We start from the raw sequence: 17028 nt of genomic DNA, 5'->3' as shown, positions 1-17028 counted from the left end.
TTTCATTGATCTGCACTGATGTCTAATAACAATAATAATAACAATAACAATAATAATGATAACAAACAGTTTTAATCGTGCTTTACTAGCGAAGTAGGTTTTTCTCTGTGGACTCTCAGACCTTGTTACCAAAAACAAAATTCGGAGCAATACTCACAAGTAATCCCCATACCGATCAATCCCCATAAACAATTGTAAGTTATTAACTCTCATGCCTTACACTTTTTTCTTTTTCATTACAATCAAGTATCAATTTACAAATGCTTTCTCATTACAATGAATTCAGCCGGCAGACTAAACTTGGGATTTGCAATTTGCACTTGACTATTTAGAAAGAATCATTTTACGAAAGACTGAAAGTGTTTGCTCTGCGACATAGAGCACCTTTCTAGTCCAACGACGTTTTATACCCCACGCCACTTGTGGCACAAGAGTAGATTCGGTTTGTGCAGCTGTATGCAATATCCACAAGGACGTGAGATAGTCACACCTTCTTTAAATCAGAATCAATTTAAACATGTCTGTCCGTCTGTCCGTCTTAGATGCTTTTGTTCAACCTCCATGTCGCAGTTTTTGACATATTTAGATGAAATTTGGTGCACTGACGTGTTGTGGTCCAACAAGGAGCGTTATTGAAAACGATTTTGGAATGGACTACATCTCATGTAACGCGTTACTGTGAAAAGTCCGTAGAGTGATCTGGGGTATTTAATGGTGGGACATGACCCATTATAGCGTTTTTATTTGGTTTTTATTTCAAGAATAGAGAGATCTATAAGCAGTTGTCTTCTATTCTATCCATCAATCCGTTATCTTTTTTCATTGTCAGTGATTCAAGCTCACATGAATATTATTTAGTATCTGGCTTTACCAGCAATAATTTGAAAGTTAAAGGAATTGTAAGCGGATAGAAAAATAAAAGAAAAAGGAGAATTTTGAAATGCATTCTTAGCGGGCTTTTGATTAATAATTAAAATTAAAATTGTATGTCAACAAGCATAGTTTTAGCTAATGCGTTTTCGAACTAGATTCTGCTGTCACAAACAGATATAATGTATGGGACGTTAAGCCGGCCTTACAAGATGCCAAAACAAATATAAAAATAAGAATGTTATCCCGAAACCTAAAATCGAAGAGTTAGAAAAATTTCAGTATTCTTCGCTCCTCTGTAGCATAAGCAATATTCCGGGTTAACTAATCGAAAAGTAAATAATTATACCGCTTTGTTGAAAGTAGGGCAGACAGTTAAGGGTAATATGCTTGCTCTACAAATTATTTATAACGCTCCCAATATAAAACAATTAGTGAGGTTTAAAATCAATTGTTGATCGTTTGAATAGAGTGGAACAAAAATATAATAAAACTTTCAGTTCCTCTATTAATTTCAATTAAGATGAATTGTGTCTTCTTTGTATAACCTACGCCGCCAGAAGCGTATTTTATTTCGCACAAATGCTTGGAGAAAGAGGCAGAGAGAGACGCACTCAAATAATCCATGAACTAATAGATCCATTCAATCTAAAAATAGGGCCTTTAGCCTAATGTCTGCTATGCTCAGTTACTGATTACACTAACTACTACTACTACTACTACTACTACTACTACTACTACTACTACTACTACTAACTGTAGACTATCTATAGACTAACAAACGTGCATTTATTACTCTCTTTAATGATTAACCCATAGGTGCATTTGTGAAAATGTCTGCAGCAGGTGTTAATCAGATTCTTATTACTCTGTGCGTTTCTTCTTTACAATAACTATGTTTAAACTTCGTGATTTTGGTATTACATGTATACATATTTTATAATGCATAAAGTCATTGGCTGGTGATGTTGTGTCATATACGTAGGCTTTTATTTTTAATTCATTGTCTGTTAATCTTTATTCTCTGATGTCATCGAGAGTGTGTAGTAAGCGTTTTCGAAGAAATGTTGTCAAAAATGAATTTTCATCAAAGTTATTTAATATAAGTAATAACTCTAAGATTTTAACACATTACCTAACCCATAAGTCAAATAATTCGCTTACGAAGCATAATTTGATGATTCATTTTTATGCATACAAATGCTGAAAGAATCCGCAGAACTGCAAATGCTGTAGTCATTTAAACCTAGTCATCTAATTATCTGCTTTACATATATGCCGCCGATTTAAATCGCTAAATCGCTATTGTAGGAATATATGATCTCTATGGTTACTATATGGACCTAAGTATAGCATAAGTGGTGATCAAGAATATTTCGGGATTTATAGGTTTACTTTCCAGTTTTAAAATTATAATCGTTTTTGTCGTGGATCCATTCTTACACTTGATCGATTGATTTAAACTAACGAAATAGGCATACTAAGCTTCGGCTTTCCATGCTTACTCTTGGCACGAAGGCAAAATTTAGTTTTTCGTTTCAATTCATCGAGCTTTGAGACAAGCAAAGAAAAGAGTCCCAACCTGGCCAATACTATACAAAAAAGAAATGTTGTCTGAATGTTAAGAATAAAAAATAAGATAAACTTTTTCAGTAGCGCCACCGGTCGAAATAGTTGTTACTTACAAAAAACTTGCGCATAGCAGCAACTTTGAATCCTCCCTTGAAAACTCTTATAGAAAACAATTTTTATAAAAAAAAGAAATTTGATGAGAAATTTGGATTGAATTATGATCCGGCACGTAGACTACGAACCGCATCTCGTACACAGTTTACAAAAGGTGAAATTTTCTTTATAGCTTCGAATGGCTTTTCAAGAACTACTTCTACGTCGAATGGAAGAGCCCCATCCACTACATGAGAATTGTTCAAATCTAACGCGCTATTAATGTTAGGCTACTGCGCTTGAGTTTAGGTGACGATCTTGCGAAACTTTGCTTTCTTGCTATTTTTGCTCATTTACTTTTCTAGATATTTTCAGCATTGGACCGAAGTAAGTTGTTGTTAGCCCAGTTATCTTTGATAGAATATCTTTAACGAAGAGTTTTTCCACCATTTTCAGGGATATCGGAAAAAATGAATTTGAAAGGAATATGCACCAAAATATTAGCTCGAAACTTTTATAACCTTATCCGATATACGCAATAACTTGAGAAATATTTCCAAATTTATTTAAGCCTGCTTGTGCTTACATGTTCAACTTGTAGGTCGCAATTTTCCATATATTTTTCTGAGATTTGGCACACTGACAATTCCACATGCCCAATAACGAAGCTGTATGAAAACTGTCTAAAATCGAGCCATTTTTGCCCATATAAGATCCTATTTCGGTGGAATGGTTTGACGAAAAAGATTTACCAGTTTCGATATTCCTCGACGAAAAGCGTTTAGAAATAGCATCTGACATATTATATGCATATGGATAAATCGAAACTGATAGATACATTTTTTGAGTCTACTTCCACACAGGCTTTCTTGCAAAAAATAATATTCTCTACGACAGCAAAGTTCAATTTTCGGTCTTTTATAAATTAATTGCCGCAAGCTCCGACCATATTTGACTATTTTTCCAGCCTTCTTCAATGCAGAAGTTCTCATCGAAAGTAAACCTTTACAAGGCGACAAACATTTTTAATATTTTATGACGAAATAGGTTAAGTTGGTTGGTGAATCTCAATCAGCGACTCTTAGCCGATAAGCAACAACAAGGACAAATCCCACCAAGGCTTACGTATGCAGCTATGCAAAAACAAATTAATCTGCAAGATTACTAGCGTTACATTGACATATTGACAATTCTCCCAACTAAAATGTTTTCAGTTTCGACGATTAATGAAAATTTTTGTATAAAAATTCCTGATACTTTTTTGATAGAATTTACAATCACAATGTTAAAATTTGATTATAATGTTTCCAACGCTTCCACAACAACAACAAATTTTCAGCTTTTAATTTTTTCGTAATTTTTTTACCCACACAAAATTAACGTATATCTTAGATAGTACAGTGGAAAACACCTACATTAAGGCATTTGTAAACATTTTTGTCAGTGACAAATTTATTAATAAGTAAAAAAAAAAGTTCTGCCTAAACAAGTTATTTTTTGAACATTGTTCCAGAAAGGAAAGTATATTAGGCTTGTCACGCAGTTAATAGTTCTTCAAATTCAGCATAAAATTTACTAATAATCGTGAGATAAGTAGAGACAGGTACATAAGTCTCGGTGCGTATACTCTGGCAGGGTTCAAAAAATACTTGCTGTTTAATTGTGAACTGCTTTTGTACGCCGTAGAACATACAAGGTATATTAAGTTTCTGCTATGTACGTACGATTTGCTTAGAACTCAGATTCTTTCAGCTCGATTGAAACACGACATGTCTACCCGTTAGGCTGTCTTTTCATATGTATGCTTGTCTGATTTGCGACTATAGTCTAGTTAATCTACAGACTTGAAATTTTGAAATTTTTTGATGGCATTTTGTTAGACTGACGAGTTTTGTCTTATGGACGTAGATTGCATTGGAACATTTTTTCGATCATTTCTCACACAATTTCCTTTTATGAAATACTTTCGACACGACACGATTGAGGCGAAAAATTCGGATCGAATGAAACAATTTCTTGAACCCCCGGCCATGCAACCAACCATTCCTACGAAAAGTAAAGTAAGTTGACATAAAAATTGCACTGAATTTGGACTAGGCCGGTCTGTTTTATGTATCTCACCCCATATGATGGTTCTCATCAACAAAAGGGTAATAAGGTCTTTGACAAGCAAATTAACTTTGCTAAGTTTGGGTCACATTAGTCAACGTTTTGCTACCGTCATCCCCTTGAAAAATATAGTTTCACAAGAAATCAATATACAATTTTTCGCATTTTATCGCCAAAATAAATGCAGAGTTTCCCGTGGCAACGTGATGTAGAATATTTAGTTGTCGGCCTTGTCCGGCTACAATGTTTAGACTTGTTTTCTTTAATGGCTTATAAAAATATTTTGAATTTTTTTCAAAGGTATAAAATTTAAAAGATAATACAATGGCGCTATGCATGAAGTCGTTGTGTTTATAGCAGTAAACAATTTTAATATTATTAAGAAAAGTGAATAATATTTATTTATTGCTCTTGCTGATAATGAAACAATAAAGTCGTAAAACTTGAAATTTAGTTTAAATGGAAGTAAAGAACCTTCAAAAAGACGCACAATTTCGCTAATTATTAATCATAATCATTGAAATCATAATTTTATACAATCTCCAAAATGCGGATTAGCTCACTTGCACTTTGTAAAAATATTGAAAAACCCCAAAAAATTGAAAGCAGTAGCTTTGTCGGATTTAATTGATTCTCGATGACACAATCAAATTTCGTGCTGTTAGTAAAAGAGAAATATTGTTTTGTCTTTTTTCGTAATTGGGTCAGGGCTCCCATACTCGGCTATGAACTCAATCAAAGCGAGATAGAAAAATTCCTAATTAAAAACAAACAAAGTTGTTAAACGGGATTCGGGGTAATCGCAAAGGCAATCAGAGGAAACGAAATCGATTCTGCAAATCACTTACGAAATACTCTACGCGCTCGCCAACATTTATTTTATCAATGCCTTACAAACATTAGGCAAATCGATTGTAATCCCAGCGGATAGATGAAACGAATAAGCATTGGTGTTGCATTAGAATGTTGTACATGTAAGCAATAATAAAAAAAAACAGCCTTGTAAATACATTGAATACGTTTGCAGATATACCACTTTATCTTATCTGCATTAGTGAATTGTTGCTAATGGGATTTTAATACAATAAGTTCGCAAGCCATATTTACACGCATATTCGTATGTATGTTTCAACCCAACGAAAGTCACTTCTGATAGCATCGCATTCTTTTTCGCGCTCCCAACAACAATATTTCAGTTCCATAGGTATGACTTGAAGAATACCATTGACACTGTCTGATCTCTCTGTAGATAATGAGATTCCTTTTAACATATGATATACATTTGTATGTATTTATAAGCCTTGACCTCATGAACGTTTTATATCTTCTGGGACGTCCAATATAGGCAAGTGAATATGGTCACTTTGGTTGTACTGGCATGCATCCCCACCAAATAAAGAATTTTTTAAATTGTGTCAATGTATACCCGTAAGTAACGAAATTCTGAAAGAACTTTTGCCTTTTGTTTGGCTTAGAAAAGAAATGGTAATGAAAGTCTTCACACCAAAAAAGGCTTCTTTCTTCACGTCCAACAACAACGAAAACGAACGACTAAAGAACGAGCGATTTGTAAAAGGTCCCGATAGTTTCCATTCCTCCTGAACAGAGCTCGACACGAGCGATGATGCTTTTTGTGGGTAAAAGGAAATTTAAGAAAAGTTGAAAAATGACCTTCTCAACGCCTTCTTCTGAAAGATTGAAGAGTTCAATCTGTGAACTATACGAAAAGAGTAAAAATTGTATTGCTGATGAGTGGTATTTTTTTTTAATAAAGCACTCGAAATGTGTATATTGAAATTATAAAAGCTCTATAGTACGTTTCGCCATTAAATATCATACAGTCATCCGTATAATAACTATTTAAAATATGGCATTATGTAGTCCGATTTAATAGCGTTTGCTCTTGGACCCATGTCAGTGTGCCAAATTTTACGAAAATTTCTCTTTAGGTTGAGCAGCAAAATGGACAGACGGGCAGATCGATATTGTTGCAGGTGCGTCTATCCCAAGTCCTACGGGGTTTTGCATACATCCACACAAACTTCCCATAGCCTTGCACCACAAGTGGCATAAGGTATAACGACTATTACTAGATGATATTATTGTAGATTACTCAAAATCAGATTCTAAGCCGGCTTCAACAAAGTGTCTGTTTCTCGTATCTTAAAGTTTCCTCTTGAAATTCCAAATTTGGCGCATGCATACTCACAAGCACGCTCCAAGTTGAAAATGTCCTCTAAGCTAATGGAACAATACAGAATGTAATACTCGCAGCTGCTAGTGCAGTGAGTAAATCTTTTAAGTAGTCTGTTAAATTTGCCTGCTCTGGTGTTTTACTTAGCAGAAGAACTTGCGAACGTTCTTCTATGTCAACAGTTCAAAACATTCAATAAAGCATTCCGATCGACCTTCAATGGTTACAGAGTGCAAAAATATCTGACAGTCGGATATAGTTACATGAGTCTTGGAAAGTTTGCACAAATGGTGAGTTTTTGGGATCATCTGTTAGTAGGTATGGACAATCTAAAGAGATTGTACAAAGTGCAGTCTCAAGCCCTGGTGTACTGGGAAAAACTTTAACATTCATCATACAAGAATGGCGGCATATTCATTTTATCAAAACGTTTGCAACGAAGATATCGCTTACAAACTTGCAAACGGACTTGAAAACGACCAAAACGTTTCAAAGAACACGCCTACAACGCCTACACAGCTGTATAACAAAAACTGTGAACACTTTCATATTCCGCCTTTTTGCTTGTTACTGACAAAGTACAACACATACACCATATAAAGTTCGAATTTTCTTCTAAAAATAGAAAAAATCAACGGCAGAGAATAAAAATTTAGTTCTTCTCCATTTTTAGATTACGACCGAATATAATTTTCTTAGTACTTTTTCGGTAGCAATGTTTACATAGAATGAATGTCTTCGCATATGTATTTTACAGATTATGCTTGAAAATAATTAACAATCATGTACAAAAGTTGCGAAATTTCGCAATGAAAATAAACGAAAAAGAAAATTTCGAAAATTTGAAATATGGAAGCACTTTAGTAAGGCATCAAAACTTTTAGCTCAAAAAAGGTGTTAATCACAAGTGTATAGATATCAAAATGTGTACAATTCTTACACATTGACACTAGATGATAAGTTGAGCGGTTACAGTCGCTCCAAAAATGAACGCTGTTTGCTTTCTTACATATATGGTTCAGAGCGGCATAAACTGAAGATATAAATATTAGTCAATTTTCCTGATTGAAGGCCTACTGCAAGACATAAATAGTTTTTACTCATTTTCTCTAATAGAAATCAAATTTTTTTTTTTTTTTTTTTTTTAATACAAAATTAATGGCATTGCTTACCAATGGCGACGGTTAGAATAATCAAATGAAACAGAATAATTGAGAAAACACCAAAACGGCAAAAATAACACAAAGGCATGAATGACATCAGCTCATAAAACCGGTCTTATGATAAAAAAAGAGAATTTATTCAAAAAGAACGAATACATTTTTTACGTTTCTTTTCAAAAATTCATAAAGATAGAAATTTCATTTGGTTAAAAGCAAGTAAACGAACCTATAAATAAAAAACTTTGACATAAATCAACATCTTACTTGTTCTTGTTTTGTGCTTATTTTTTTTTTTTTTTTTTTTCTTTTGACTAATTTACATTTTCAGATTTATATTAAAGCCATGCTAAAGCAGGGAATGTATTCGAAACAATTTGGAAGATAAGAAGTATCTAATTTGCATCCGTGTGAAAGCAACACCTTTCCACTTTATGTCGACGGCGTACGCTGGAGCATATGCCAAAGGTAAATGCTATTCTTGGGCAGCATTACTTTCACAATTTCATTTAAAGAAGAGTGTGTTGCATTCACGAGGGGCAATGAAAAGGGGACACGATCACCACAAACGTGAATCTACATTTGACATGGTCAGTTGTCTTATGAACTGCGCTAACCAAAAATGGACATTATTAGTGGAAAGAAAAGCTAAGCAATCGAAACAGTCGTTAGGGGAGGAACGAGATAATCCGTCCACAAAGCGTTAGCTACCCTAAATATACTATAACGGTTAGTAAGCCCCCAGCCCAACCTCCCTTCCCTTCGCTACCCTTTATAGTCGCCGTCCAGGGTGATACAATCAACACTACACTTTGATAACATAACTAAGTATCACCTTGGATGCCGGCTACAGGAAGGAGGCGAAGAGGGAAGCGTGCCCGGGGTTTGGTGACACTTATAGTCGCGATAACATTTCCATGCATTTTTTATGGAACGGTTTGTCAAGCTCCTCAAAATAATTTCCGTTGTCCGCAACGATCTCATCCATTAGCATTTACTGGCAACGAGATCTGAACAATGCGATCTTAAATTCATGCCAATCTACTATCGCTTCTATCGTCCTGGTGAACTTGTTCCACAGTAAGCAAACCGTGTTATTTACAATATTTGAAAAAGAAGCCTATCTTGCCCAAATTTTCGTGCAAGCAGCCAATGCAGTATCTTTTGTTGGCTTTAGAATGTCAGGCATCTTTCCATTTCCGGGAATGATTTTTAAGATTTTTTTTAATATTTTATGGTCTCCCATAATGTGTGAATCGCGGGAGTAGCTGAGCTAGCTTCTAAACAGAAAGTAAACTTGAAATGTCGTCGTTGATAGCTCGCAAACTACAGTAAACGCGCAAGGCAAGCGGAGCAAGAGGAGCACAAAAAAATTATGATGACAATAAAACAAATCGCTAACAAATTCCTCTACCCACGTTAAGTTCAAAATTTTATATATATTGTTTTTTATATTCGAGATGCAGAAATAGATAGAGATTTGCTTGTTTTTACCTTAACTGAAATTAAACGAATTAAATCTTCGACTTTCTTTTTATTTTTTTTATTTTATTTTTTCTCTTTTGTTTTGTGCCAGATTGAAACTGATGGGCAAATGAGTTAATAAAAAAATCTAACAAAAGTTAGAGACAAACGATTAGTATTCTTTCGGTGGTTTATGCGAAAATTGCTTCATAAATTATTAAAGCGATCAAAGACATTAAAAGTAAATAAAAAATACGTGACTTAAATCAATTCACTGAAACATTGGAATAACAATGAATGAACAATTGTCAACCACGTAATGAAAGTAACAATTTATAAATGTCAACAACATTATTATTAGAGAAAATCATTTATAAAATGAATGCGTCTTCGAATGAATTTATTAATATTTTTTTTTGGTTTTTTTCCCTAAAAAAACCGAAAAAAATTAAATTTACTTTATTATATCTTGTTTTGCTTAAATAATAGAAGCAGCAATTAGTTTTATTTTCTCTAAGAGAGCAAGCAGTAAATGAAATAAACAAGAATTTTTATCGAAGCGAATTTCCGTTACTTCATGTGTTGGGTAAAAGTTTATCACTCAAATTTTGAGTAAAACATCTTTTACAAGGGATTTGTTATCCTAGATAGAAGAAGACTTTCGCTACGTATGGCAAAAAATGATTTGCAGTACTATGGTAGAAGAAATGGTATTCTTCATAGTAGATCCTAACTGTACTTAAGTGAAATCCTCTACTATCTCCGTAGTGCAAATTTTCCCGCATGCTGTGACGGATGTATCAATCACTTCGGCTGTGGCGGAAAGGCAAATAATTATCTAAAAAGGTTAACGAACTTCTTATTAATTTTGCTTTTAATTGCTAATTGGCACTTGCGGTGTACTCTGCCATTTTTCAAAACAACATGTACAAATTTCTCGTTGTTTGGGTGTTATTAGCGCAGTCCGTTTTTAATTTCGTTGTTCCTTTTTCTCTTTCTTTATTCGTATTTTGGATGTTCGTTCCTTTTCTATTTTAATTGATAGGCGCTGTTACGCTTTTTCTTAGTACGAATATGCTCCAAATTTATTGCGCTCTACTATCCAGAATAGTAACACTGCAGAGATTTTTTCTACGTCTACTTTGATAATGTAGATCCGTTGTCCGGATCTTATGGCAAGATATTTCGATTTACACATATAAGTTGCAAAACACCGTGGTACGTAAGTACCGTGCAGTCAACCATTACGTCATCATCATAAATTTAATCGTAAACATAAAAATTTGAAAAACTCTAGATATTAAAATCCCAACAATCTTTTTCATTACAAAGCGTTCAAGTGGTAAACAGTCTGCGACTTTATGATAGAAGCGCTTACACCAAAGTCGATCAACTTATAATTCTGATGATATCGTTTCTGCAATCTTCGCATAGAAACCTTGTTACGATTTGTTTTGCAGTAATTTATATTAAGAATTCGAAAATGCTTAGACTCTCCATGGGGAACATTATCTCGGTACGCGAAATCAGACATGCCATTTAGAAGCTTATTGCACACTTAGCGCAACTGATCTGGTCGTAAGGACAAGCAGCATTAAAAGCACGAAACAGTTCCTATATGGTGGAAGGCGGACATTAAGCTTCCAGCTGACGCAACGTAAGCAAAACAACATAACCTTTTTTTGCTCAGTCTGCTCTCAGATCCTAGATAATTGAACAATATTGCAGGATAAATTAAAGCACCGCCGAATTATGTAGCGCATGAATTGTGTAAGGATACGCGCGAAACTCTTTTGCCCGATGCGCTTTTCGCCTTCTTGACAGTAATGTTTATATGCGCGTAAACAAGACTCAGGAGAAGTTAATCAGTTTGCACATTATTGATTTTGTACAGTGGACATTAAATTAGTCAACCACCATTTGTTAAAGTTGTCGAGGTTGGCTTCGTTTGATTTCTTTTCGATCAGTTCAGGTAGAATCTTTCTTTGATTCCAAGATGGTACGATCATCACATGACTTCTTAAACACCTATAGCCTTGTTTGCTACAACATTATTGAAAGTTAAGTTTCTTACAAGAATATTAAAGGCTCAGTAGCAAGTCATGCAAAGGGTGAAGTTCGTCACAACCATAGTTATTTTTTGTGTTTTTTAATACAATGTTGCGTGAGATGTCTCTTTACGATTTTACGTTCTCACCCGAATCTTTCTGCGCCTATACCCCTTTAAAGGGCTATCGCCAATGCCAAATTTTGTATCGCAACAATTGCAACCGATGCAAAAAAGTGTGTACCATAATCATTCAGAAAATTATATATTAGTTTCATATATAATTAGAACGATACGTTCGGATAAAATTTTTTGATGCAAAATATAAACTCCTTGGGAAAAGAACAACTGATAGATAGTAGACTCAAAGCTGTCTTCTAATGCATAGCATAAGTGATAAACCACCCCTCCCTTCTAGTGGTGTCAATGTACAAGAATATGGTGTTTTAGGGTTGAGAATACAAAATGATGTTCATTGGATAGAACATGAGTTCGACGTATCGACAGACGCAGGGAGATAGGCTCTTAACGGCATACAGCGAAAGGCTCAGATGGTCATGAGTGAAGAAAATGTGTTCAAAACTCTCTTCTGTTGAGATAAAAAAGATTTATCCAGCAGAACTACATGGGTTTTTCACCGTTCCCACCCACCCGTCCTGAAGTTACCTGCCGCACAGCACGCTGTGAAAGAACTATGTTATGTCTCCTAAAGCGAAATAGTTATTAGTGTTACGGTCTAAAACCTAAAGATGCTAATTTACTTTCGGATGAAGAAGTCACACTTTCACTTAATACTTTATGGTATTGGTTACGAAAAAGCGAGAACTTATTTAAGAATCCAATAAAACCGTTTACGCCTTTGAGGAAAAAATTCTTCAACATCAGTAATATTCATTTCACTCTATATCGTGTTGTTACTATCATTCGGACTTGAAAATTATATCGTGTCCTAAAGCCATTCTTACAAAAGCACTCGACCGATGAGAAGGCATAAAACAATTACAATCATTAAGCAATAAAAATATATACATATATATTTTAAGCTAATACAACGTGGACAACGTTAATTAATACCACATATCAATACTAAAACATGAAGTGGTTGAATTGTATATACCTTGGGAAAACTTAGGCCTAACGATGGCTTTTTATCACTAGCGTAATGATGTAATGACTGCAGATCATGTAGAGCAAAAGAAAATTTTTAGGAGTAATATAGACATATATATACAGATATATATATATGTACACATCACAGTTATATGAAAGCATTAAAATTGCGCCATCAAATTAACGATCACCGGTTTAAGTTGTTAAATAAGCTAATATTAAAAAAAAAAAAAAACAACTAAGAAATTTATATTTGATCGGCAACGAATCCTTACTGACTTTTTCCGCGAAAATTTATATGGTGAACGTATTTGCTCTTTACGGGTAGCAAACAAAAACCACGGAAAGCAAAGCTTATGATACTTTTTGTTGCTTAGGCCTGTGGGCAATATAGGAGTGTCCCTTGATCGTGTTGGGTAATTTTCAGCTTTTTTGCGCAAATTTGTAGACGATATCCTTATTTTTGCGAACGGCCAAGTGTTTACCACAGATAGTAGACAGTTACACAGACGGATAGGTGGACAGAGGAGCAGATCAAATCTTGCTTACACGCATTTCGAATTTGAAATTGTCTAGCGACTTATACACACGGGAAGAAAATGAAATTATGACACACTATGACATTGGGATGATCTGGTGAATTTTTACTATTTTAGCACAGGTACTGTAGCGTGTTTTTAGATTTATCTATTCTAGTTCATGAGTACCGGACAAAAAAGAAATTTTCTATTCCTTTTAAAAAATGGTGTTCTCATTGTACGTGGCATTGCGGGCGCGTCTTTCGTCTGCTTAAGTCCATTTCCAATACCAACCTGCGAGTAAAAATTTTCAATGTTTCTGCCAAAGTTGAAGACGATAGCTTCATATTTGTGCCCAGGAGAATGTATACAACAGACATCACACAGGCGCGCAAATGGACAGATGGACAGATGTACATGCAATTTAGAATTTGACGCTAATCAAAAATATATTTATATTGTGGGGGTGTGTGAAGTTACCGTCTGCCTGTTGCAAACGTTTTGACAAAATGAATGTATCCCTCATCCGTTGGCGACGGGTATAAAACAAATGCAGTTATATAAAAAGCAAAACTAACCAAAAATGTCGCTGTGACAATTAGTTGAAAATAAATATAACGGAAAATAGTGTTGGTGGCATAACCACATAACATGAAATAGCTTGGTAGAGCCCACTTAAAGAAACAAGATAGAAAATGACAAAAAATAAATAAATAATAAAAAAAAGAAATAAAAAAAAGTCTTTGCTAAACTAAGTAAACGCTCTGGTGCATTCAATACCACCACCACAATAATTGTACACTTTTTCTTTCTGTTATTAGCTCCAGTTTCATTGCAATTACGATTTAAGTTAAAATTATAAAAACAAGATAGCAGAGTAAGAAAAAAGTAATTTTTCCATATAAATAAAATCATTAAGAAAATCATGTTATCCATGTATAGTGCGCTAAGCAAATGTGCTTTCAATGCTATTGATGACTGGTTCGGTGGGCATCAGTTAATAGAAACCGGCATAACCCCATTGTAACGTTTGATGTTTGTATGTGAGTAAATACCGAAGTGTGTAATTGAGTGAAGAAAAACATCTTTGACTTGGTGTGAAAAATTTTTAACTAATCATAGTTGAATAAGAGAATTTACAGCCAACTAGAGAGAAAATCTCGACGTGTATCGAATTAATTGAATTAATAATTGAAGAATCGAACACAAGACACTTGGAAAAAAATGTTTTGTTTGTTGACTTTCGAATCTTAACAATTAAAGAGTATGCGTAAACATGTTGAATATATTGGAACAAATTCTTCGGGGGAATAATAATTACCGGAATTTTAGGCCAGAAAGACCTTGTTTTCTGATCAGCGTGCCGATGGAGAAGAGGTTGTTTCTGAACTTTGCTTAAAAGGATAAATTTCGCACAACAATATTTTCAGATTCCATAAGTACGAATGAACGATTCAAAGGCAAAAGCGAGCATCTTCCCATTTTAAGAAACTGCCAAGAAGTAAGAAATTTTTACCTTCTGCACTACTCAACTGCTCAAGGTACTGCAATTCACGTTCACAATAACATGTTCCCGAGTAACCATAGATGAAATGTCTACCGTCAAGAAACACATCCTAGAAGTTTATGATAAGCCTTTGAAATATAGCAGAGCTCTCTACACTTTATGTGAATGTGAAATATAAGCGTTTAATTTTAGAATGTATAGACTCGAGTCGTATTAACTTATGGCTGCCCATTATGATGTCCACAAAGTGAATTGCTAAGGAAATTAGCCGTTATATATAATCAAACTTTGAAATCGAAGGTTATTTGCCAGAGAAAATACCAAATTCTTAATGAAAAAAGAATACACATACAACCGTGTTTTCTCGCATTTTCTAGTCTTAGCTTTCTATGACCTTCTTGTAGCAAAGGCTTAGGACGAGCATGGCAATGGCCATGTTAAAGTTTGCGTATGCATATGGTATTCAAACAAGGAGGATTGTTTAAGGATATTGAACGAAAATTTAAAAGAAAGTGCGGGCAAAGAAATTCTATCAAGTTAAGAAATCCTCAAGCATATGTTTCGCTTAACTCAAGAAAGGCTCTTGCATAGCTGCCTCAAACTGCCACACCCTCTTGCCCAATCGCCAGACATGAACGTCATCAAAAATATGTGGAATGAATTAGAGCGTCGTGTGCCAAATCACTCAATGCCTTCCGTCCAATATGTGAAAAGTGGACTACAAGAAGCATGTTTCCTATACAAGAAAAGTTATACGGAATATATCAAAACAATCAATTCAATAACTTTATTATTAAGCAATTAATTATTAAACCCCATAAAATATTAATTTTTAAAAAAAATGCTGTTTTTCTCTTCGCATCGTTCTTCATCTGAAAAGAAACCCAATATTAACGTTTTCTTAAAGTTTAAAAGGAAAAACCAACAAAGTTTAAAAATACATCTTTTAGAATCCTGGTTACGACACAAATGTTCCACTTTTTAAATAACCAAAAAATAGAACTTTAAAATCCTTGCATTCATTTTTTTTTTTATAGCAAACGTTGCTTATTATAAAAAAAAAAAACGTCAATAACGCTTTGTTGCGACTTTTGTAATTTTTTTTTCACAATTTAGTAAATAATGTCAATGAACTTGAAGTAGAAGATATTATTATGTAGTATAATGCACTCAAAGTTTTAGAAACAGTCGTGATAAGCAAAGAATATTTGATTCCTCAAAATTCTCTTTTGCATACCATAAGCGCAAGTGTAAACAATAAATTGTTTACGACTTTAATAAGCAGTTAACTAAAATCACCGCCACTACTACTACCAGTACTACTACTACACCAGTACCAGCACATAAGAAAATCCATGAGAGTAGTAAAATAAATAAACAAACTATGCACTGTGTATAAAGTATAAAGGAATGCGGACCACTTACAACGTGTATTTGCATATATCAGAGTAACAACATAGAAGCAAAGAGAATATATATGTATGTAAATTTGGAAAATAAAATCCATTCGCATGATAAAGTCAAATACACGGCTCTTAAATGCATGCAATACTTACTTGTAAAGCTTTTGCTTGTTCTCAGAAAAAAAAAAAAAAAAACCAAAAAAACAATATTTGTTATCCTTATGATAGTTTCTTTACAGAAAGAAAAAATTCTGGATATCTATGAGAGTCTTATAGAAAATATATAAAAGATGTTTACTTTTTGTTTTTATTTTATTCTAGTGTTTAGAATAACTTTTAGCACTGAGAGTCCTTTTTCAACGGCAACAGGATTTTCGAATCCAACCTGTTCACTGTTTCACTACTGTTACGGTTTCTTTAGTTCAAAATAAGAAGAAAAGCTGGAGAATCGATTGTGTTAAGCGTAAGTAGTAGTCGGTTAATGTTTTCGTGTTTTCAATTTCCATAAATATTCGGAAACGAGTTATCAAAATTTCAATTCGTTTAATTTATGCTTTAAAAACTTAATAATTCTATCTCTTTTTTTTTATTTTTTATTTTTATTTTTTTTATAAATGTTTTGAATTCCGGTCTCCGGTCCTTTTTTTAGTGTTATCGCTGTTGTTAAATTTTTGTAACTAAACGGCTGAACGAAATGAATGCAAAATTATAATAATTTTACCTTTGTTTTTGTCAAGCTATTGACGAAAGCTTTTGTTCAAAAGCTTCAAAAGCTTTCAACTTAATGTTAGTTAACATTTCATTTTAGTCGAGATGTTTGAAGCTTGGTTAATTTACCTCACTGTGTGTTTGCTTTTATATCTGTTAGAATAAATCTCTTGTGGCTTACGCCGGTATTTGCTAACTTTTGACTTGAGACAAACCTATTACATGCGTAATATTTTAGCTTGAGAGAAACTTTTCGTTAAAATTAACATAACA

General features: G+C 33.9%; 1 protein-coding gene across 5 annotated transcripts in view; it reads right to left on the bottom strand.

Annotated features, from left to right (window-relative positions):
* The window catches only part of LOC119634247, a 39789-nt gene extending 23118 nt beyond the window's left edge, over positions 1-16671 (bottom strand). For 4 of the 5 annotated variants that reach the window (XM_038028306.1, XM_038028311.1, XM_038028313.1 and 1 more), the window contains exon 1: positions 16201-16671. The gene's annotated coding sequence lies outside the window, so the exon portion shown is untranslated. The remainder of the gene's footprint in view (positions 1-16200) is intronic. The other variant, XM_038028307.1, reaches the window with a different exon arrangement.
* Between the last annotated feature and the right edge of the window lie 357 nt (positions 16672-17028).

This window comes from Glossina fuscipes, unplaced genomic scaffold (assembly GCF_014805625.2).
Source record: "Glossina fuscipes isolate IAEA_lab_2018 unplaced genomic scaffold, Yale_Gfus_2 2, whole genome shotgun sequence".
In the NCBI taxonomy this organism is placed as follows: domain Eukaryota; kingdom Metazoa; phylum Arthropoda; class Insecta; order Diptera; family Glossinidae; genus Glossina; species Glossina fuscipes.
This window is presented reverse-complemented; position numbering and strand designations above follow the sequence as displayed.